Source organism: Ranitomeya variabilis, chromosome 1, assembly GCF_051348905.1.
Source record: "Ranitomeya variabilis isolate aRanVar5 chromosome 1, aRanVar5.hap1, whole genome shotgun sequence".
In the NCBI taxonomy this organism is placed as follows: Eukaryota; Metazoa; Chordata; class Amphibia; order Anura; family Dendrobatidae; genus Ranitomeya; species Ranitomeya variabilis.
In genome coordinates, this window is record NC_135232.1 from 757732707 (window position 1) to 757756117 (window position 23411).

The 23411-nt window shown below is 43.7% G+C and overlaps 1 protein-coding gene across 1 annotated transcript in view; it reads left to right on the forward strand.

Moving 5' to 3' along the window:
- SBNO2 (strawberry notch homolog 2) overlaps positions 1-23411 on the forward strand; it is a 129506-nt gene that overhangs the window by 100453 nt on the left and 5642 nt on the right. The gene's annotated exons all lie outside the window — the stretch shown is intronic.

Genomic DNA, 23411 nt, shown 5'->3' on the forward strand with positions numbered 1-23411 from the left:
TACTTTGTTGCGCCACCTTTTACTGCGATTACAGCTGCAAGTCGCTTGGGGTATGTTTCTATCAGTTTTGCACATCGAGAGACTGAAATCCTTGCCCATTCTTCCTTGGCAAACAGCTCGAGCTCAATGAGGTTTGATGGAGATCGTTTGTGAACAGCAGTTTTCAGCTCTCTCCACAGATTTTCGATTTGATTGAGGTCTGGACTTTGACTTGGCCATTCTAACGCCTGGATACATTTATTTGTGAACCATTCCATTGTACATTTTGCTTTATGTTTGGGACCATTGTCTTGTTGGAAGACAAATCTCCGTCCCAGTCTCAGGTCTTTTGCAGACTCAAGCAGGTTTTCTTCAAGAATGGTCCTGTATTTGGCTCTATCCATCTTCCCATCAATTTTAACCATCTTCCCTTTCCCTGCTGAAGAAAAGCAGGCCCAAACCATGATGCTGCCACCACCATGTTTGACAGTGGGGATGGTGTGTTCAGGGTGATGAGCTGGGTTGCCTTTATGCCAAAGATATCGTTTGACATTGTTGCCAAAAAGTTGATTTTGGTTTCATCTGACCAGAGCACCTTCTTCCACATGTTTGGTGTGTCTCCCAGGTGGCTTGTTGTAAACTTTAAACGTCACTTTTTATGGATATCTTTGAGAAATGGCTTTCTTCTTGCCACTCTTCCATAAAGGCCAGATTTGTGCAGTGTACGACTGTCCCACCTCAGCTGTAGATCTCTGCAGTTCATCCAGAGTGATCATGGGCCTCTTGGCTGCATCTCTGATCAGTCTTCTCTGTGTTTGAGATGAAAGTTTAGAGGGACCTCTGGGTCTTGGTAGATTTGCAGTGGTATGATACTCCTTCCATTTCAATATGATCGTTTGCACAGTGCTCCTTGGGATGTTTAAAGTTTTGGAAATCATTTTGTATCCAAATCCGGCTTTATTCTTTTCCACAACAGTATCACGGACCTGCCTGCTGTGTTCCTTGGTCTTCATGATGCTCTCTGTGCTGAAAACAGAACCCTGAGACTATCACAGAGAAGGTGCATTTATTAGGAGACTTGATTACACACAGGTGGATCATATTTATCACCATTAGGCATTTAGGACAACATTGGATCATTCAGAGATCCACAATGAACTTCTGGAGTGAGTTTGCTGCACTGAAAATAAAGGGGCCGAATAATATTGCACGCCCCACTTTTAATTTTTTTAATTTTTCAAAAAATTTAAAATAACCAATAAATTTTGTTCAACTTCACAATTGTGTTCCGCTTGTTGTTGATTCTTCACCAAAAATTTACATTTGGTATCTTTATGTTTGAAGCATGATATGTGTGAAAAGGTTCAAAAGTTCCAGGGAGCCGAATACTTTTGCAAGGCACTGTATATCATATCACTGCCTTGCTGCAACACTTCGACTTTTAAGGCTGTCTTTTTTTTTTTTTTTTTTCTTTTCAAATCAGCTGTCATGTGCCGGAAAATATGCGGGCTTAGCACCGAAGCACGCATAAAAGGTGGTTACACGACATATGACATGTGTATATATACGTCATGTGTCGTGTAGGGGTTTAAATTATTTTGACCAAAATGTAACGTTCAAAGAGAACCTCAATACTAATTGCAGACCTACTTCCTAGAGCCTGGCGAGCCTTTTAGTGACCGAGTGCCCAATTTGCAATCCAAAGCCCACTTATTTATTGCAAAGTGCCAACACTGCAATTTAACCTGAATACTGAGGTTTTAGTTAAGAAAAACAACTCTTACATTAGCGCACTATTGAGTCTATAGCAAAGAAATTGTAAGCACTGCACTCCAAGCCTAAGATACTAGCCACTGATTGCAGTGGAGGTCTGTTCTGGAGAATGTAGAGGATTTTTAATCAAAAGTAAAATCTCAGTCTTTCCAACTGTAACCCCTTATCATGATGAGAATAACTCTTTAAGCCAGGGATGCCAAAATTAAAAGCTTGGACAAGGTCACGGGTCAACATTGATCTTTGTTTAAAAAAAAAGGTCTACAATTGATGAAGTTTTTCCTTCTCAAATAAAACGATTAGCTTTTGGAATTATATTGGAATAATAAAATATGTTATGTAAAAGCAGTAAAAAGCATATGTCCCAATGGCCTATTTTAAATATGTAATAACAAAAGATAAAAAAACTTTGAATTAAACATATAATAAAGTATGATGCAAAAAAGGGCCCCAAACACAGTATGATACCCCCACAGTATTCTCCACATGCACAGTATGATGACCCCCCCCCCCCAAGAAAGAATGGGGTGACCCAATCACAGTATGATTCTCCAACTGTAATCCCCTTTCAACCCTCCATACAGTATAATGGCCACAAAAAGTCCTCCTTGCAGTATAATGTTCCCACATAGGTCATCAATACAGTGTAATGGGTCCCACCTAGTGCTCCATACAGTGTAATGGGCCCCAGATAGTCCTCCATACAGTGTAATGGGCTGCACATAGTCCTTTATGCAGTATAATAGGCCAGGCATTGTGATCCATACAGTATAATGGCCCCACATGGCGCTCCATACAATATAATGGCCCAACATGGTGCTCCATACAGTATAATGGCCCCACAGTGTTCCATACAGTATGATGGTCCCACATAGTGCTCCATACAGTATAATGGCCCCACAGTGTTCCATACAGTATGATGGGCCCACATGGTGCTCCATACAGCATAATGGCCCCAGTGTGTTCCATACAGTATAATGGCCCCACAGTGTTTAAAGCAGTATATTGGCACCTCATAGTACTCCATACAGTATATTGGCCCCACATAGTGCTCCATACAGTATATTGACCCCACATAGTGCTTCATACAGTACATTGGCCCCACATAGTGCTCCATATAATATATTGGCCCCACATAGTTCTCATAGTATGATGGCCCCACAGTGTTTCAAACAGTATATTGGCCCCGCATAGTGCTCCATACAGTATATTGGCCCCCATAGTGCTCCATACGGTATCATGGCCCCACAGTGTTCCATAGAGTATAATGGCCCCACATTAAAGAAAAAAAAAACACACCGGGTGTTTGTCGCTCTGTCATATGCATGACAACATGGCAAAATGTGCTTCTGATTCTGATTGGCAGTAAAATCATTACCGCCGGTCAGACAGCCACGGTTCCCAAGCTGTGAAATGACAGTGTGAACTCGCAGCTGTAATCGGAGGTATAAAGTTTATATCCGTTCACTGGCGTCAACTGATGGACTACTGCTCCCATAAGCCTACTCCTGCTGCCGCTAATAACAAGAGCAGGCGGCGGCTGATGGGAGTATTCATTAGCCGGCGCCTGCTCTCTAAATAAGTAATAAAAAAAACAAACAAACTGGTGTCGCTTCCACTGTATTTTTGATAATCAGCCCGGCAAAACAGACAGCTGGGGACTGCAACCCTCAGCTGTCTGCTTTAGCAAGGATGGTTATCAAGAATAGAGGGGTCCCCATGCTATATTTTTAAATTATTCAAATAATTAAAAAATCGACTTGAGGTTCCCCCTCATTTGTGACAACCAGCCTTGCTAAATCAGACAGCTTGGGGCTGGTAGTCTCAGGACTTTATTCTGGCTGTGTGTTTATTTACAATATAACTATAGGATTAGTAATGGATTGGTGTCTTATCGATGCCTCTCCATTACTAACTGGTGGGCTTGCTGTTACCAGACAATACAAAGGTGACATCAACCCCACAAATATGAACCCCACTTGCCACCGCTACAGGGCAAGTGGGAAGAGCCGGGCAAAGTGCCAGAATTGGCGCATCTAATAAATGTGCCTTTTCTAGGCAGCTGCGGGCTAATATTTTTAGGCTGGAGGACAATATCCATGGCCCCTTACCATCCTGAGAATACCAGCCCTCAGCTGTCTGCTTTAGCAAGGCTGGTTGTCAAAAATGGGAGGGACCCCACACGATTTTTCCAAATTATTTAAATTAAAAAAACAAACAAAAACGTGTGGGAATCACTCTTTCTTCATAACCAACCTTATTATAACCTAAAAAAGGACATGATACCAAAGATATAAACAACTACTGTAAATAAGTTTATTCAATATAACAAAAAAAAATTTTTTAAATTGGAGAAACTGACAAGAATAGTGCATAGTGCAAATTGCTAAATACATCCAAAGGGGTACAGATCAATCATCCTGGGAAGTAAACCTCAAAAAGACAAGGTAAGTACTAATAAATGTCCAACAAGGGCACGTTTCGCCTCCCATGGCTTTTTCAAGGAAAACTCAACTCCTTGAAAAAGCCACGGGAGGCGAAACGTGCGTTGGAGCTGGAGTCTGGGGGAACCACGGATCATCTGTCTACTGGTACTTATGCTGAGAGACACTATTTTTGCACTTTATTTGGTCTTAGGACCTTGTTGGACATTTATTAGTACTTACCTTGTCTTTTTGAGGTTTACTTCCCAGGATGATTGATCTGTACCCCTTTGGATGTATTTAGCAATTTGCACTATGCACTATTCTTGTCAGTTTCTCCAATTTAAAAACAAAAAATTTATATTGAATAAACTTATTTACAGTAGTTGTTTATATCTTTGGTATCATGTCCTTTTTTAGGTTATAATTTGGTATTTGGGACATTTAGTGAGATTGTCTCACTTAGTTGTGTTTTGCATTTTTCATAACCAACCTTGCCAACGCTGACAGCAGAGGGTTGCAGCCCCAGCTGTCAGTTTTCCCTGTCTGATTATCAAAAATATAGAGGAACCCACGCCAGTTTTTTTTATACTTATTTAGAGCGCAGGCGCCGACTGATGAATGCTCCCATCAGTCGCTGCCTGCTCTCACTGTTATTCGAGGTAGCAGGTGTCAGCTGATAAGAGCAGTAGTCCCATCAACTGATGCCAGTGACCGGAGGCAAGCTTTTTACCTCCTATCACAGCTGCAGGCTCACGCTGTCATTTGACACTGTGGGAACCGCGGCTGTCTGACCGGCGGTAATGATTTTACCGCTGATCAGAAGCAGTGTTTGCCACGCATTCATGCACATGACAGTGTGTGGCATATACTGGATGTTTGGGTCCCCCCACGTTTTTTTAACTGTTCGGCTGGACCCAACCATCCAAGGGTCCGCCCATCTCTATCATCTAAACACACCACAGTCCTAGCGCCATCCCCTCATCACTAGATCTGCAGCCATTCCCTTCTGCATGCGCGCCATCCCCTCAGCACTAGCCGCCATCCTCACCATTCTCGGCACGTGCGTGGCCTGATGATACTGCGTGCAGAGGAGATTGGCGGGTGCTACTGCTGAGGAGAATGGCACGCGTGCCATACGTTCACCAACACGGCCCTAGAGCATATTTTTTGTAATATCTTTTAACCCTAGAATGTCTGACATCTGAAATATGCACTTTCACATAACCCAGGCCTTTTAAACCCTTGTGCAAATCATATGGAGAACTCTAATAACTTGTACAAGTTTATTTCAAAATTGTAAAGTAAGATATGAAAAATGCACTAAAGTAATTTTTGCAGAAAATATCAAAATGTACGCTACCCGGGCCTAAAAGGCCCAGGTTATGCATTCTTGGGTTAAAGAAAGCCTGGTAACATTCCTGATGTCTGTTTTATTAAATAACCTGTATTTCGCATAAATAATTCTTCAATTTCTATGTTGTTGTGCTGTTCTGTTATTCTTCCTGGAAATATACGAAAACATTGACACCTGGAAGTTTCTTCAGAATTGTTCTTTGGAACAAGTATTTATTAAATCTAAGTTAAGAGAGTTGTCTTGTCCTCTTTAGGTACACAATGTTTTTGTTCCTTACTGAAAGCGTAGGTATAACCTGCTTAAAGAGGTTGTCTACTACTTTATCATTGATGATCTCTCCTTAGGGGATAGGTCATTAATGTCTGATCGGTCAGGGTCCGATACCCAGCACCCCTGCAGATGAGCTGTTGGCAGTGGCGGAGCTGCTCCATCTTCTGATACTGGCCGCGGCTGGATACTGGACATCCGCCTACTATTGATTTGAATAGGAGACAGATGTGCAGTACCCAGCCGCGGCCAATATCAGAAGATAGAACAGGTCTGCAACTGAGCATTTCCGGCCACCAACGGTGAGAACAGCTGATTGCCGGGAGTGCCGGGTGTTGGAGCCCTACCGATCAGACATTGATGACCTATCCCTAAGATAGGTCATCAGTGATAAAGTAGTGGACAACCTCTTTAAGAGTTAGGGTACTGTCACACAGTGCCATTTTCATCGCTACGACGGCACGATCCGTGACGTCGCAGCGTCGTATGATTATCGCTCCAGCGTCGTAGACTGCGGTCACACTTTGCAATCACGGCGCTGGAGCGATGCCGAAGTCCCCGGGTAACCAGGGTAAACATCGGGTTACTAAGCGCAGGGCCGCGCTTAGTAACCCGATGTTTACCCTGGTTACCAGCGTAAACGTAAAAAAAACAAACAGTACATACTTACATTCCGGTGTCTGTCCCCCGGCGTTCTGCTTCTCTCCACTGTGTAAGCGCCATAGCCGGAAAGCAGAGCGGTGACGTCAGACGTCACCGCCGTGCTCGCTTTCCGGCCGGCAGGCGCTCACAGTGCAGAGAAGCTGAGACACCGGAGGACAGACACCGGAATGTGAGTATGTACTGTTTGTTTTTTTTACGTTTACGCTGGTAACCAGGGTAAACATCGGGTTACTAAGCGCGGCCCTGCGCTTAGTTACCCGATGTTTACCCTGGTTACAAGCGAACACATCGCTGGATCGGTGTCACACACAACGATCCAGCGATGTCAGCGGGTGATCAAGCGACGAAAGAAAGTTCCAAACGATCTGCTACGACGTACGATTCTCAGCAGGGTCCCTGATCGCTGCTGCGTGTCAGACACTGCGATATCGTAACGATATCGCTAGAACGTCACGAATCGTACCGTCGTAGCGATGAAAATGGCACTGTGTGACAGTACCCTATGTTGAGTCAAGTGTGTCAGGGGAGTACAAGAGTGCAGATTTGAGTTTCAAAGCCAGTGGCATCCTTATCCAAAAACATGGACTTTCATTCTGCTTTTGCAAAGAAATATTGGGTTTACAGATTTTTAGCAGTGGTGCCAGAAAATATGGGTGAGAATAACTGACATGTTGTGTTATGATCATTTTGATCCAGATCTTTAATATTCTGGACTTCAGCTAGAAGAATGGTTGACTTGAAAATTGTACTAGTAACTAAATATTTAAAGCTGTTTTTTTTTTTTTTTTTTGTACTGTGAGCACAAATTCCATTTCAAAGTCTTATCTACTTTAAAATAATATAAATATAGCTGTTACACAGTCGTAACCAAAAGTTTTGAGACGGACACAAGTTTTGGTTTATACATTCTGCTGCTTCAGTGTTCTTGGATCATTTAGTCTGATGTTTCTATGGTTATTAAAGTACAATTATAAGCATTTCTTAAGTTTCTACAGTATTATTCATAAATGCATCAAATTTATACAAAAACTCTATTTATAATGTTGTTCCTTATTTCTCAATTCTTTGCTGGATATCCTCTTAAGGGCCAAATCCTGACAGATGACAGCCCTTTCTCGTCTAAGCTCTCGGAGTCTATCACAATTTTTTATTTTGTCCATCCACTTTTTCACAAAGGGATTGAGATCTCAGCAATTTCCTTTCCATGGACCCACAATTTCAATGTTTTGTTGTCTGAGCCACTTCGTTATCACTTTTTCCTTGTAACGTTTTGGTCCATGATGCTGGAGAAAAGAATTGTTCATGACCAAAATGCTCTTGCATTGTTGGAAGAAGTTATCTTGGAAGATGTTTAGATACAATTCTTCATTCATGGCAGTGTTCTCAGGCAATATTGTGAGTGAACCCATTCCCCTGGATGAAAACCACACATGAATGGTCTCGGAATGCTTTACTGTTGGCATAACAGAAGACTCATGGTAGCACTCGCCTTTCATTCTCCAGGCAACCATTCATCCAGATATCTGGAAAATAACTGTATCCCATCCTCTGCAGTCCAATTATTATAATTCCAGGAGAAATTTAGTCTGTTGATGTTTTATATTGATGTTTTTCTTGGAGAGAAGTGGCCTGCTTGCTGCTCTTTTTGACAGCGGGGCAGCTTTCTAAAGCTTTTTGGGTCACACTGCATGCAGATGCACTGACACTTGCCTCCTCCCATTCTGGGCACGCTCTGCATAGGTATTAAACCAATCCTGTAGCAGAACCCTCTGTATGAGATGGTTTTGGCGCTCTCTGGACTTTAATGGGTGTTCTTGAGTGTTTTTCACAGCAATTAAACCTCTTTGAAGTTCTTGATAATCCAATAAATGGTTGCCTTTAAAGGGACCCTGTCGGCAGGATTGTGTGCAGTAACCTACAGACAGTGTCAGGTTTACACCGTTATACAGATTACAATGATACCCGGTGATGAAATCCGTCTTGTGGTTGTTATTTAATCTTTATTTTCAGTTTTGAGTTAATGATCTGCTCGTGCCCTGGGGCGGCCTCTGGGGGGGTCTTCATGTGGTGCTCTGATTAGGTATTCATTACCTAATATTTCGATGGTAGCAAAACATTTTTTGACATATCATAAAGGTGACATCTCCGCAATCTCAATTCAAGGCATAGAGCAGGTAAAAGCTCCCCCGCGTGGGGGAGATATAAAAAGACGCCTCCTTACTAGAGAGGCATTTTGGCTATATAATCTGTAAACCAGATATCCATGTGGCCTAAATAAGAAGAATGAAATGATGTGTCATTATTGTTAAGCTTTTTAATTATAATTTTGGTGTTTTATAGATTTATTATTTGTTTTTTTAATTATATTACCGATCACCTGAGTATTAATAGGGAGAAATTCCGATTAGGACCTTTCAAGAGAGTCAGGTGATTGCTATAGCTCTCGTGAGAGGCTAGTGAAGACTAGAAAAGAAAGTAATCTCCATGAACGTAGAGCTCTGCAATGACTAAGATCTTATTATATCGAACCGCGTTGCATTAATCTTTTTTCCTACATGTATGCATTTCATTTGTGCAAGGATTTATACAGATGAAGAAATTTTTTATGGATTAATAAAGAATTATCTATTTTAAGGAGCTGGAACATCACCTTTTTCTATTTTTCGTTACTACTCATCCAAGTCATAGACTGAGTTCTGTGCACCTGCGGTGGTCGGTGAGCTGGCAGTGGCTCTTGTAGCCATTGATATCATTTTTGTTGTTTATTCATAATGCAGCCTGCTGACAGGTCACTGATCCCTCACTGACCTGCCTCCTAGTTTACATAATTAATATTATATATACATACTGAAAAAAAAAAACCCTTCTACAGGCAGGCGCTGGCTGTGACACATGTGCTGCAGCATAATCACATGTTTACTGTGTATATAATTAATATGGTTAAGGTTAACGTGATATTAAAAAGCAGCTATCGGTGTATATAGAGGTGATCTGATAGCTGTTACTGCATCGGCGGCACCATCTTGCTAGAGAAGAAAAACAGTTCCTCCTCCAAGGTGGCGCCACCGGTGCCTGTGCCGTTTCAGCTATTGGTATTATTTTAATCAGTATAACGGCCGATCCGAGAGTGTGTGTAGGTTACTGAGCACAATCCTGCTAACAGGTTCCCTTTAAAGCCCTTTTTGATGCAAAGCACTGATGACTGCACTTTTCCTTGGAGGTGAAGAACACAATGATTTCAAACACCAGACCCTTTTAAAAGTACGGTAACCAGACTGCTCCTTAATTCAATGAAAGTGATAACTGCTGCCTAGTTGAATTGATGTAAACAGGTTATTTTGTGGCAGGGCTGAAAATCGGTGAAAATGTGTGTTTTGTTATTTAACCCCTTCATGACCTTGGGATTTTCCGTTTTTCCGTGTTCGTTTTTCACTCCCCTCCTTCCCAGAGCCATAACTTTTTTATTTTTCTGTCAATATGGCCATGTGAGGGCTTATTTTTTGCAGGACGAGTTTTTGAACGACATCATTGGTTTTACCATGACGTGTACTAGAAAATGGGAAAAAAATTCCAAGTGCGGTGAAATTGCAAAAGTGCAGTCCCACGCTGGTTTTTTGTTTGGCTTTTTTGCTAAGTTCACTAAATGCTAAAACTGGCCTGCCATTATGATTCTCCAGGTCATTATGAGTTCATAGACACCTAACATGTCTAGGTTCTTTTTTTATCTAAGTGATGAAAAAAAAATCCAAACTTTGCTAAAAAAAAAAAAATGCGCCATTTTCCGATACCCGTAGCGTCTTCACTTTTCGTGATCTGGGGTTGGGTGAGGACTTATTTTTTTGCGTGCCGAGCAGACGTTTTTAATGATACCATTTTGGTGCAGATACATTCTTTTGATCGCCCGTTATTGCATTTTAATGCAATGTCGCAGTGACCAAAAAAAACGTAATTTTGGCGGTTCGAATTTTTTTCTCGCTACGCCACTTAGCGATCAGGTTAATGCTTTTTTTTTATTGATAGATCGGGGCGATTCTGAATGCGGCGATGCCAAATATGTGTAGGTTTGATTTTTCTTTTATTGTTTTATTTTGAATGGGGCGAAAGGGGGGTGATTTAAACTTTTATTTTTTTTTTTATTTATTTCATATTTTTTTAGTTTCAATAATTTTTATTTTCAATAAAATAGCAATTGAACAACAGTTTCCCTTGCAAGGAAGTTCAATAAGCTTAAATCAAAACAAAGTGGAAAAACCATACATATATTAACTCAAATTCAAAGATACAAATATGACGAGACAAGAACATGGGGGGACATAAACGAGGGAAAATGCGGAGGGAAATGAGATTTTGCACTTTACTTCGTGGTAAGCTGTAGTATATTTACAAGACAAGGTTATACTTTGTTCCGTTTTATGAGTTGCGCCTCCCACCTCCCCGCACCCCACCCAACGCTGGCCTAACCCCAGTGTCATCAGAATCTCTCACAGGATAATGGAGTCTCAAATAGATATAGTCAAGGTTTGTTCAAGATTCAAGTTTGTGTTAAGATCCATCCACGGTTTCCAAATTTGGTAGAAGGCCTCCCACAAGTCTTCCCTAGTCGCATGTATATGTTCGTATAAGAGGATTATCTCTTAACTGTTTGGACAGAGAGAAATGGCGACCTCCAGCTGGTAGCTATATGTAGCTTAGTGGCCATAAGCAGCTGGCCTATCAGCCTGTGGAATTTGTTAGTAAATCCTGGGTACTTGGCTCCCAAGAGGAATGTGGCCGGGTCAGGTTGTATTGCTCCGCCATACATTTTTTCAATTACACAGGTCAACAAAAAAAAAATTTTTTTTTCTGGTGTCCAAAATATTTTAATGAATTTGGGGTATTTTTGGGGTGCTGATTCTGAATATGCTATCAGTTTTGCCAGATTGGCTCAAGTTTTTGAGATTTTTGGTATCTTATTTATAGCACTTGTTGGTAAATGCGACGCATCATCTCATTAATTTCTTTGGATTAGTACTTGAACTGAGCAGTTCTCAATATAGTTTTGTGTTAATTAGTGTTCTAAAAGTTTGTTCATAGCTTGATTTTTGCACTAACTTTATGTTGTTGTCTGTTTTCCAGTGAAAAGCATGAATTCATCAAGAAGAAGTTGTCTTAACGATCCAGACTCATTCTGTTACATTTGTGGTGAATACACACTGCCAAAACATAGAAGAAACATAACAGACTTCGTAAAAAAAATGTATTTTGCCTATTTTGGGGTTATGCTTGGGGACCAAGACAAGTTTTGGGCACCACACATAGTGTGCAAAGCATGTATCGAATTATTACGAAAATGGAGCAAAGGACAAAGAAAAAGCTTCAAATTTGGTGTTCCAATGGTGTGGAGAGAGCCAAAAAATCATCATGATGACTGTTATTTCTGTGCAGTGCAAGTGCAAGGATTCAATAAGCATAAGAAACGAAAATGGGAGTAACATGGAATCTGCAAGAAGGCCTGTCCCTCATTGTGAAGATGTGCCTGTACCTGTGTTTACCATAAATAACAGTCATCATGATGATTTTTTGGCTCTCTCCACACCATTGGAACACCAAATTTGAAGCTTTTTCTTTGTCCTTTGCTCCATTTTCGTAATAATTCGATACATGCTTTGCACACTATGTGTGGTGCCCAAAACTTGTCTTGGTCCCCAAGCATAACCCCAAAATAGGCAAAATACACTTTTTTTACGAAGTCTGTTATGTTTCTTCTATGTTTTGGCAGTGTGTATTCACCACAAATGTAACAGAATGAGTCTGGATCGTTAAGACAACTTCTTCTTGATGAGTTCATGCTTTTCACTGGAAAACAGACAACAACATAAAGTTAGTGCAAAAATCAAGCTATGAACAAACTTTTAGAACACTAATTAACACAAAACTATATTGAGAACTGCTCAGTTCAAGTACTAATCCAAAGAAATTAATGAGATGATGCGTCGCATTTACCAACAAGTGCTATAAATAAGATACCAAAAATCTCAAAAACTTGAGCCAATCTGGCAAAACTGATGACATATTCAGAATCAGCACCGCAAAAATACCCTAAATTCGATGAAATATCTTTGGCACCAAAAATGCTGTTGACCAGTGTTATTAATCCTACTTCCCGCCACATAGTCGAGGCTATCGGACATTCCCACCAAATATGCTTCATATCTCCCACTGCGCCACATCCTCTAAAGCATTTATCTGAAATGTTGGGGTATATAGTGTGGAGTTTACTTGGGACTTGGTATGTTCTGTGTAGGACCTTAATGGATGTCTCTGCCAGGGAGGCTTGATGACTACTCCTGGAAACTGTGTCACAGCATCGCCTCCAATTTTCCAAAGTTAATTGGATACCCAGGTCTTCTCCCACTGTTTCATGTAATGTAGTTTGTCAACTCCATGTGCCGCACTGAGAGATCTGTATAGCAGAGAAATAGTTCCCCTTCCCAGTGGGTCATCCATGCACCTCTGTTCAAAGCCAGTCACGCGAAAAGGGATTTTATGTTGTAGAAACTGTTCCGCAAAATGGAAAACCTGATAGATACGAAAGATTTTGTTAATGGATGGATTGTATTTATGGAAGAATTCTTGTCTAGATAGAATTATATTAAAGGGTGAGCAGAGGTGTTGTAGAGTGGTAATTCCATTAACCTTCCACCAAGCAAAAGAACGTCGGTCAAGTCCTGGTGGGAACATGGGGTTGCAGAAGAGGGGGGTCAGTGGGGCGGACTTAGATTGGAGATCAAATTTAAACCTTTCCTTCCTCCAAAGGATCAGGGAATGTGCTGTGAAAGGAGCTGTAATGTGTAGGCCTTTTGGTAGTTTTTGTGTGGACCACATAAGGCCAGGTAAGGAAAACGGAAGTAAGAGGGATGACTCCAGGCCAACCCATCTCGGAGCATGGTTGGCAGCGCAGGCATTAGTCAATTGGGCCAACTGAGCCGACTTGTAATACAGTGTGAAGTTAGGCATGGAAAGCCCCCCCCAGCCTTCTGTGTATGAATATAGTTTTTTGACGGATTCTGGGTTTTTTTCCCTGCCAAATAAATTTTGAAATCATAGAGTGAACCTCGTGTAAGGTCTCATGGGGCAACGGAATGGGGAGAGAGCGGAATAAGTACAGAAATCTAGGCAGAGAGACCATTTTAATTGCATGCAATCTGCCCAACCAGGTCAACTTCATGGCAGACCATCTAGTTAAGTCAGCTCGGAGATTTTTTATTCACGGGAGATAGTTCCACTTGAATAGGGTCGACCTATGAGAGGTGAGATTGACTCCGAGATAAGTTATATAGTGTTCATTTTTTGCAAATTTGAACTGGGAGATGATATTTGTTTGCATGTCCTTAGTGGTGTTAAGAAATAGAGCTTCAGATTTGTCAACATTAGTTTTGAGTCCTGAGATCGACTCAAATCTACGTAGAACTGAAAACAAATTTGGGAGAGTGGTAAGTGGACTGGACAAGGTCAGCAATAAATCATCCGCAAATAAGCTTGCCTTATATTGTGCGCCAAGTCCTACAGGCCCAAGTATGTTCGGGTTAAGCCTTATTGCCTCAGCTAGTGGCTCCATTGCCATGGCAAACAGGGCTGGAGAAAGTGGGCAGCCCTGTCTCGTCCCCCTTTGTATGTTGATAGGGGTAGGTCTAGTTGACGGGAGTTTCAGGTAGGCTGTAGGGCTGTCGTACAATAGTTGGAGGCATGAAATAAGGGTGCGAGGGATGCCGAATCTGGATAGGACTTCAAATAGGTAGGACCATGAGACCGAGTCGAAAGCTTTCTCTATGTCTAAAGCTAATAGTAGTAGGGGTTGTTTGTGGTAGTTCGCTGAATGTATAATATTTAGATTTCTCCTAATATTGTCGGGGCCTTGTCTATTAGGTATGAACCCCACTTGGTCACGGTGAATAAGGGTAGGCAAAAATTTGTTGAGTCTAGTGGTAATGATGGATGTAAAGAGTTTGAGGTCAACATTTAGCAACGATATAGGTCTATAATTCTTGGGAAGGAGATGGTCTTTCTTTGGTTTTGGGATTACCGTCACATGGGCGATATAGAATTCAGGGGGCATCTGGGTGCCATTTAGTAGAGCATTACAGTAATTTTTAATGTGCGGTGTGAGGATGTTTGTAAGTTTCTTGTAATATAGTGCTGTGAGGCCGTCAGGTCCGGGGGCTTTGTTTTTCTTTAGGTTTTTAATTACTGCAGAAATTTCGTCCTCAGATATTGGCGTATGCAGTTGGTCTATCGAGGAGTTGGGGATTTTAGGTATTTTCAATTCATCTAGGAAGGAGGATAAGGATTGTGGTGAGGATATCTGTGGGGAGGTATATAGTTTCTGATAGTAGTCTCGGAATGTTTCGTATACTATATCCGGGTGTGCGGAAATTCTGCCTTTGGAATCTTTGATGGAGGTGAGATTATTTAAGGATTCTTTGCATCTGAGTCTACGTGCCAACATGCCAGAAGGTTTATTTGCGTATTTATAAAAAGTTGACATAAGGTACCTTCACACTAAACGATATCGCTAGCGATCAGTGACGTTGCAGCGTCCTGGCTAGCGATATCGTTGTGTTTGACACGCAGCAGCGATCAGGATCCTGCTGTGATATCGCTGGTCGTTGATTAAAGTTCAGAACTTTATTTGGTCGTCAGATCGCCGTGTATCGCAACGATACCAGCGATGTTTTACAATGGTAACCAGGGTAAATATCGGGTTACTAAGCGCAGGGCCGCGCTTAGTAACCCGATGTTTACCCTGGTTACCAGTGTAAAATGTAAAAAAACAAACAGTACATACTCACCTTCGCGTCCCGCGCCGTCCGCTTCCTGCACTGACTGAGCGCCGGCCGTAAAGTGAAAGCACAGCACAGCGGTGACGTCACCGCTCTGCTGTTAGGGCCGGCGCTCAGTCAGTGCAGGAAGCGGACGCCGGGGGACGCGAAGGTGAGTATGTACTGTTTGTTTTTTTACATTTTACACTGGTAACTAGGGTAAACATCGGGTTACTAAGCGCGGCCCTGCGCTTAGCAACCCGATGTTTACCCTGGTTACCCAGGGACCTCGGCATCGTTGGTCGCTGGAGAGCGGTCTGTGTGACAGCTCTCCAGCGACCAAACAGCGACGCTGCAGCGATCGGCATCGTTGTCTGTATCGCTGCAGCGTCGCTTAGTGTGAAGGTACCTTTAGTCCATGTTAACGCTCTCTCTGTTTTGTTTGTAAGAATAGTATCTAATTGTAGCTTAGTGTCTCTGATTTGTTTAATCAAAAAGAGGGAAGTGGTGGCTTGGTTAGCAAGTTCAAGTTTCATAAGTTTAGTCTCTAAGCGTGTTTGTAATTCAGATCTTTGTTTTTTTTTTTCATTGGACGCAATTTTGATTAGTGAGCCGGTAATAAATTTTTTATGTGCCATCCACACTAGTCCAGGGGAAGTGTCATCAGTGGAATTGGTCTGGAAGTACAGTCCCAACTCCTCTTTAATTTTAGAGAGTGTAGTAGGGTCAGTAAGTAAGGATTCGTTCAGTCTCCATTTGAATAATTTAGAGGTGGTGACATTGAATTTAAATGTCGATAGGACAACATCGCGGTCAGACCATGATGATGGAATATGACGAGAGAATAGGACCGATGGGATCGTTCTTGCAGTAGTTAGGTGTAGGTCTATTCGAGAATAGGACTGATGTGCAGGTGAGAAGTATGTGTAACCCTTTACAGGACCATTTAGTTCCCTCCATACATCGACCAGGCAGTTGTCTTTCATTAGGTGTTGGATTTTCTTTTTGTCAGCTTTTGTTATATCCGATCGCTTCTGAGCGCTGCTATCTAATTTAGGATTAATGATAAAGTTAAAGTCGCCGCACCAGATAAGGTGGTCATACGTAAGAGTGGCTAGTTTTGATGTAATTAGCTGAAAGACCGATCTCTGGGAAGTTGCGGGTAAATAGCTATTAACAATGCAAATTGTCTGGTTTCGTGATGTTCCAAGAGTAATGAGAAATCTTCCCTCTAGGTCCGAATGTGTGCTGATGAGTTGGAATGGGAAGTTATTTCTAATGAAAGTGGCGAAACCTCTCGTTTTTTTATCCCAGTTTGACATATAGTGTTGTGAATAATTGGCATCAAAATGCTTAGGGTGGGAAGAGGTGGAAAAATGGGTCTCCTGGAGACAAATAATGTCTGGTGCGTGCTTTGAGTAATCAAGGAAGGCTTTCTTACGTTTAATGGGCGAGTTGAATCCTCGGACATTATGAGAAATAACATTACACATTTTTCAGTGAATATTTACTGCTGAAGAATGAGGAGGTCCGAGCGGGGTCCAGAACTGTGTTCCCGATTAGCAGTTGTTGAGTTGATTGGTAAGTGCAGTGGTGCTCTCTGTGGGAAAACAATAGGAAGGAAACAGACTGGGGGTAGACAAAGACAAACATAACAATTAATGTTAACAAACGGATATCAAATCCGGAAAGTATGGCGATCTGGTTTACCATATTAGGTGGAGTACCAGGTGTCGCCAAGTTTAGGCAGCATGTTGTAAACCCGACATTCAGGCCCTTGATAGAGAGATAGGTGCAAAGGGGAGGAGAGAGGAAAAAAAAAAAAGGGGGGGGGAAGGGGGAAGAGGAAGGAGAGGAGGGGAAGGAGGAAGGAAGGAGGGGGAAGGAAGGGGGGGGAGGTGGAGAAGGAGAAAGGGAGGGGAGGAGGGGGGAAGGAGGGATGTGGGGAAGAGAAGGGAGAGGGGAAAGGGGGGAAGGAGGGGGGGAGGGAGGAGGAAAGGGGGGAACTGCGGTATGGGAATTGTTGGGGAGAAAGGGGAAGGCAGGGGGGAATCAGAGAGAGGTAAGGTAGGGAAGAAATAGGGTCGATTAGAGATGCAGGAATCTGATGGACCTCTTGCGTTTAAAGTCAGAATAGATTAACTATATAAACAATCAGTATACAATTACTAATTCTGAAGGGCTGAAAGGAGAGACGGTAAAGAACTATCATCTCCTTTCCCTCAATTCCAGGAGCAATCAGGATGAACAATATCAGCCCACTCCGCCCCTCAGGAAACAAGGTAGATGTTCTTGTAAGTTAGACATATCAGACGATCCGTGCGTTTTGGCTCCTCGTTCTGGGGGTGTTTTGCCATTCTCTTGGCGGTCTTGGTTTTCTCTGTGGCATGGCTGAAGTCTCTATAGAGATCGGGATCCCAGCTTTAAGCATGGCTTGTTTCCCTTCTTCTAGTGTACGGCAGGTGTACAGTTGGGAGTTGCATGTAAAGATGAGGGCGAAGGGAAAGCTCCATCTGTATTTAATCTGTGCCGTCTGCAAAGCTAATGTTACTGGTTTGAGGGATCTCCTCCTGGCGAGGGTGGTTGACGCGATATCCGCATAGATATGTACTGAAGATGGCAGTCCCGGCAGGTTTGGATTATCACGTGCAGCATTCAGGATTAGATCTCGTGCTTCCTCATAATGTAGTTTTAGGATCACATCCCTGGGCACATCACTATTGCGCGGCCTGCCCAGGGCTCTATGGATTCTGGTGATATGCAGCATAGACTGATCTGTGTCAGGGAGTAGCGCGGTGAAAAGAGCAGTAGCAGTGTCTTTGAGAGCCACAATATGTTCGGGGAGTCCCCTGATCCGCAGGTTACCCCGACGTGATCTGTTCTCATAGTCTTCGCATCGGAGTTCTAGCTCTGCGACACGCTCTGCATGTAGTTTGAGGGTTTCACGATCTTCTTCTAAGGCATCTGCAGTGGCGTCCATCTTTTCCTCCAGGGCCGCCGTACGCTGCATAATGTCGTGTATCTGGGAGGAGATCTTCTGCATAGCTGAGGTAAGTTCTGACCGGAAAGTCTCTTGCAAGGACCTGGTAAGAGCTGCCGTGGAGATCGTTGTCTCCATATGGGCACTGGTCTCATCTTGGTCTATTATATCTCCCGTGTTCCCCGTAGAGGCCGAGGGGAGAGAAGTCGTAGTAGTCATCTTGGAAATGGCGCTGCTCTGAAAAAGATCTGCGATATTACGGCCCGGTGTTTGTGTCGCGCCTCCCTTCTTAGGCATCGCCAGGAAGAGGGTCACCCGAGAGTGCAGTGAGTCCAGTTGCGGTGTGCTTGGCGTAGTTCAGGTGCTGATTAGGGCCTAAATAAGTAGGTCGGGTAGCGGAGATCAGCAAGACATGACTGTCACCGCCGAGGACCGCACATGCGCCTCTGAGAAGAGGATTTTTTAAATAATCCTCATAATGTGCACGGAATTAGAGTTCAACATGGACACTAGGTGCCGCTATTGTATCAGTGAGGACGATTGGTGACCAGTTGAGTCTTTTTTGTGTATTATAGAATGTATCACCAGTTCTGAGATTGAGCACTAGATGTCGCTAGATGTGTCTTCTAGGGCACCTTCTTTGTCCTAATGTATATGAGTCTGAAGTGGAAAGATGTCCAAGGGTCAAATAGAAAGCGTTTTTTGTTTTTTTTTTGTTTTTTTTTTAGAAGACAGTCTCTTTCTCTAAGCGTCAAAAAGGGGTTATTGTGCTATTGATTTATGAGTCCTAGGAGGACACCGGTGATACAGGGGGACTGAAGTCTGAAAACTATGTAAATATTTGTTGCGCGTTAAGTTGTTAGAAATGCGGTTATTCTTCTGTAAGCGTAGCTCAGAAGTTGGTGTGAGAAAGACAGCAAGAAAGAAGATGCAGCGCTGAGTTGTGAAGGAGAGGTGGCTACAGTCAGAGTGAGGTACACATTTATGTTCTCTGCAGCCCCCTCTGTCTTCTAGAGTCTTTTCTTTATCGTGATGCACTTGAGTCTGCAGTGGAAAAAAGAGCCCAGAAGGAAAATAAAAGCGTTGCTTCTTATCTATTCTCCTTTTAGTTTAGAAGAGTCCATTTCTCAAGGCAGCAAAGGGTTACTGTATTAATTGGACTGCAGCTGGATATAAACAAAAGGGTATGGGCAGTAGGAGATGAAGTGTAATTATAAGCTGTAGATGGGGAGAGATCTCGGCACAAGATATAGCTCCTTGTACAAGTGCACACCGAATGCAATGTGCGTTCTAGCCACAGACAATCACTCCAGCCCCCCAGCCGCCAAGCAGTATGGGTATGGGGGAGCAGGAGACAGCGCTCAGCTATAAGCCGCAGGTGGGAAGTGACCCCAGTCCGGCACAGCTCCCCGGTCAAGCGTGCAGGGGCTCTCTCTGCATCGTGCGGCAGGTCCAAGATGGCGCTGGGACTGGCGGGAAATTCCCAGCCCCCACGTACCGCTGTCAGGGAAGTGTCCGGGATATCCACCATACCGCCAGGGGAAAAAGAGCCACGGAAGGTGAGTCTGTCCGGTAACGGCTCTAACCGCTGTGTTGCGCAGAGCACGCCGTATGGCACAGAGGCCGGGTGGTTGTAACGGTGGTGCAGCACGTCGCAGGGCACCGCCAGAGGTGCCGGGTTGGAGGAGCCGTCCCCACCGGTAAGCAGAGAGCCGCGTGAGCGGCTAGTCTCAGTAGGAGAGGGCGCGAGGGGAGGAGGGAAGCCCGTACCTCTCTGCGTCCTCTGTAGTCCGGTGCAGGTCTGCTTGTGGTTCTGTTAAAGATGGTGACGTCTTCACCCTCACTCCCTCTCTCCCCTCAGGACCTGGGCTCCGTGCCGGGACGGGATCCACCAATCCTCTATAAACTGTTCCAGGGTCAGGCACAACTTTTTATCCGTCAAGGGGGGTTATTTTCACGATGTTTAGTTAATTAAATTCGGTGGGTAACCAGCGCTGGGCAGGAGCTCCACAAAGATGCGACTATTCCCTATTTCATATTTTTTTTAACATTTTTTTTTTTTTTTTTTTTTACTTTTGCCATGCTTCAATAGCCTCCATGGGAGGCTAGAAGCTGGCACAACTCAATCGGCTCAGCTACATAGGCAGCGATCATCAGATCGCTCCTATATAGCTGAATTGCAGGCTTGCTATGAGTGCCGACCACAGGGTGGCGCTCACAGCAGGCCGGCATCAGTAACCATAGAGGTCTCAAGGACCTCTATGGTTACTATCCTGATGCATCGCTGACCCCCGATCACGTGATGGGGGTCGGCGATGCGCGCATTTCCGGCCGCGCGGCCGGAAGCAGTAGTTAAATGCGGCATTTAACTACGGTAGTTAATATCGGCAGGTGAATTGCGATTCCACTCGCCGCTATTGCGCGCACATGTCAGCTGTTCAAAACAGCTGACATGTCACGGCTTTGATGTGGGCTCACCGACGGAGCCCTGCATCAAAGAGGAGGATCTGACCTCAGACGTACTATCCCGTCCGAGGTCAGAAAGGGGTTAAAAGGTTGGTCTGAATGCAGTGTCTTTTTCATTCCAAGTCCCTATCTATTTAATGCCATAATCGAATATACTTACTAATCTAACTGATCTAACTACTATTCTACTTTTTCCCTACTTCTTTTCTGATGGCACTTAGTTTGAGAATCCCAGTGCATGCTGGTAACTAAAACAAAGCGTCATCAGGGTGCAGAGGCTGCAGTCACGGTCGCAGCCCGTGCCTCCTTTTTGAAATGACGTGTCATCAGTGACGTTGGTTTCAGGGACTGGGCTAGTCTTTGTGCTATGGGCACAGTCACAGCGTGCTCCTTGTTGCTGGCACAGATCAACCGTAATGAACCGGTAACAGAGCGGTGTCAGAATACCCTGTGTTGAGAGACCAGTGACTTGCTGGGGCGGCGCTGGTCTCTGCCTGTCAGATATTCTGTCACCGCTCTATTGCCTGTTACTGCTGATCCGAGTCAGCCACACTGTGATTGTTCTCATTGCATAGTGTGCAGGGACTAGACCTGACCCGGAAACGAGCGTTACTGATGACGCTTCATTTTAGGGAGGAGGAAGGGGAATGTGACAGTGACCACTGCCTCTGCCCCCTAATGACGCTTCGTTTGAGTATCCTAGCATGCACTGGGACTCTCAACCTTCGCATCATCAGAAAGGAGGTAGGAAAAAAATAGAATAGCAGTTAGGGTACCGTCTCACAGTGGCACTTTTGTCGCTACGACGGTACGATCCGTGACGTTCCAGCGATATCCATACGATATCGCTGTGTCTGACACGCAGCAGCGATCAGGGACCCTGCTGAGAATCGTACGTCGTAGCAGATCGTTTGGAACTTTCTTTCGTCGCTGGATCTCCCGCTGTCATCGTTGGATCGTTGTGTGTGACAGCGATCCAGCGATGCGTTCGCTTGTAACCAGGGTAAACATCGGGTTACTAAGCGCAGGGCCGCGCTTAGTAACCCGATGTTTACCGTGGTTACCAGCGTAAAAGTAAAAAAAAAACAGTACATACTCACATTCCGGTGTCTGTCCCCCGGCGTTCTGCTTCTCTGCACTGTGAGCGCCGGCCGGCCGGAAAGCGAGCACAGCGGTGACGTCACCGCTGTGCTTTCCGGCTGGCACAGACACAGTGGAGAGAAGCAGAACGCCGGGGGACAGACACCGGAATGTGAGTATGTACTGTTTGTTTTTTTTTACTTTTACGCTGGTAACCACGGTAAACATCGGGTTACTAAGCGCGGCCCTGCGCTTAGTAACCCGATGTTTACCCTGGTTACCCGGGGCCTTCGGCATCGTTGGTCGCTGGAGAGCTGACTGTGTGACAGCTCCCCAGCGACCACACAACCACTTACCAACGATCACGGCCAGGTCGTATCGCTGGTCGTGATCGTTGGTAAATCGTTATGTGAGACGGTACCCTTAGTGTAATAGTGGAGTTAGGGAAGCAGTGGGAATTTTTAAATCAAGTATAGTAGAAAATAGTTTAGATTATGGCATTAAATAGATAGGGATTTAGGAGGAAAATGACTTTGCCTTTGGACCACCCTTTTACGTAAATTTTCATAGCAAGTAATTCATATGATTTCTCTTCATAACGATGCAGAGTTAATATAAAAATGCCATTATACAAACTGAAGGAGCAAACTTTTTGAAAAGCAAAATTTGTGTCATTCTCAACTTTTGGCCATGACTGTACAGACCACTAGGTAGAGCTACTTAACCCCTTCCTACATAGTGTGGATGAGCCTCTGGAGCGAGCTCCCTCCATATGCAGCAGATGCCGGCAATATTTGTAATTAGGTGACTGTTAACTATTCAAACGCTGTTACCTATCTCACACATGCATCAGCTACCATCGAACCCCACAACGCAATCGCGGGAGACTGATTGGGAAGTATGACAGCCTGCTGAAGGCACCTGGTGCTGTCATCTCTGTACTCTGTACTTCTGTGAGGCTATAGGAGAGGCTGAGCTTCATAGGAGACTGACATTTTCACTATATACTGCGATACTAGTGATCAGACTATTATACGTTCAAATGTAGAAGCGTTATGGCCAACAGTGTTGGTAAATGTATGGTGCTATGTGATGGGAAATGCATCCAGTAGACAATATGGTTAACCAGAGCACTTGAGAGGCGTTGTGATAGTTGGTATTCTGTGCAGATCACACTATTTACAGATTGTCCTATTAGACAAATAATACCTTGCCTCCATCAACAGATGAATGTATATGAAAGGTAACTTTTATTATATCGGCTAAAACATCCATGTCTCACTACGCTGTTTACAATTAGCAGTCAAAATAATAGAAGATGTATTACTAAAGAAAGTCAGTATTTAGAAGATGCTGCCATGCTGAAGTGTTTCTGATCTTTTTATGGTTCCTACTGAATGTGGCAGTACCCCGTATGTGGATATACACTACAGTTTGGGCACATGGAAGGGATCGGATGGGAACGCAGATTCTGCCAGATCAGCAGAAACCCCTACATATGACTCCATATTGGAAACTTCACTGCTTAAGGAATTCACCTAGAGGTTTTATTTGTTACCATCTTTTCAGTTAGCCATTAAAAGGTATCAACCACTTAGCACTCTAACATTGTATTATTTTTTGTA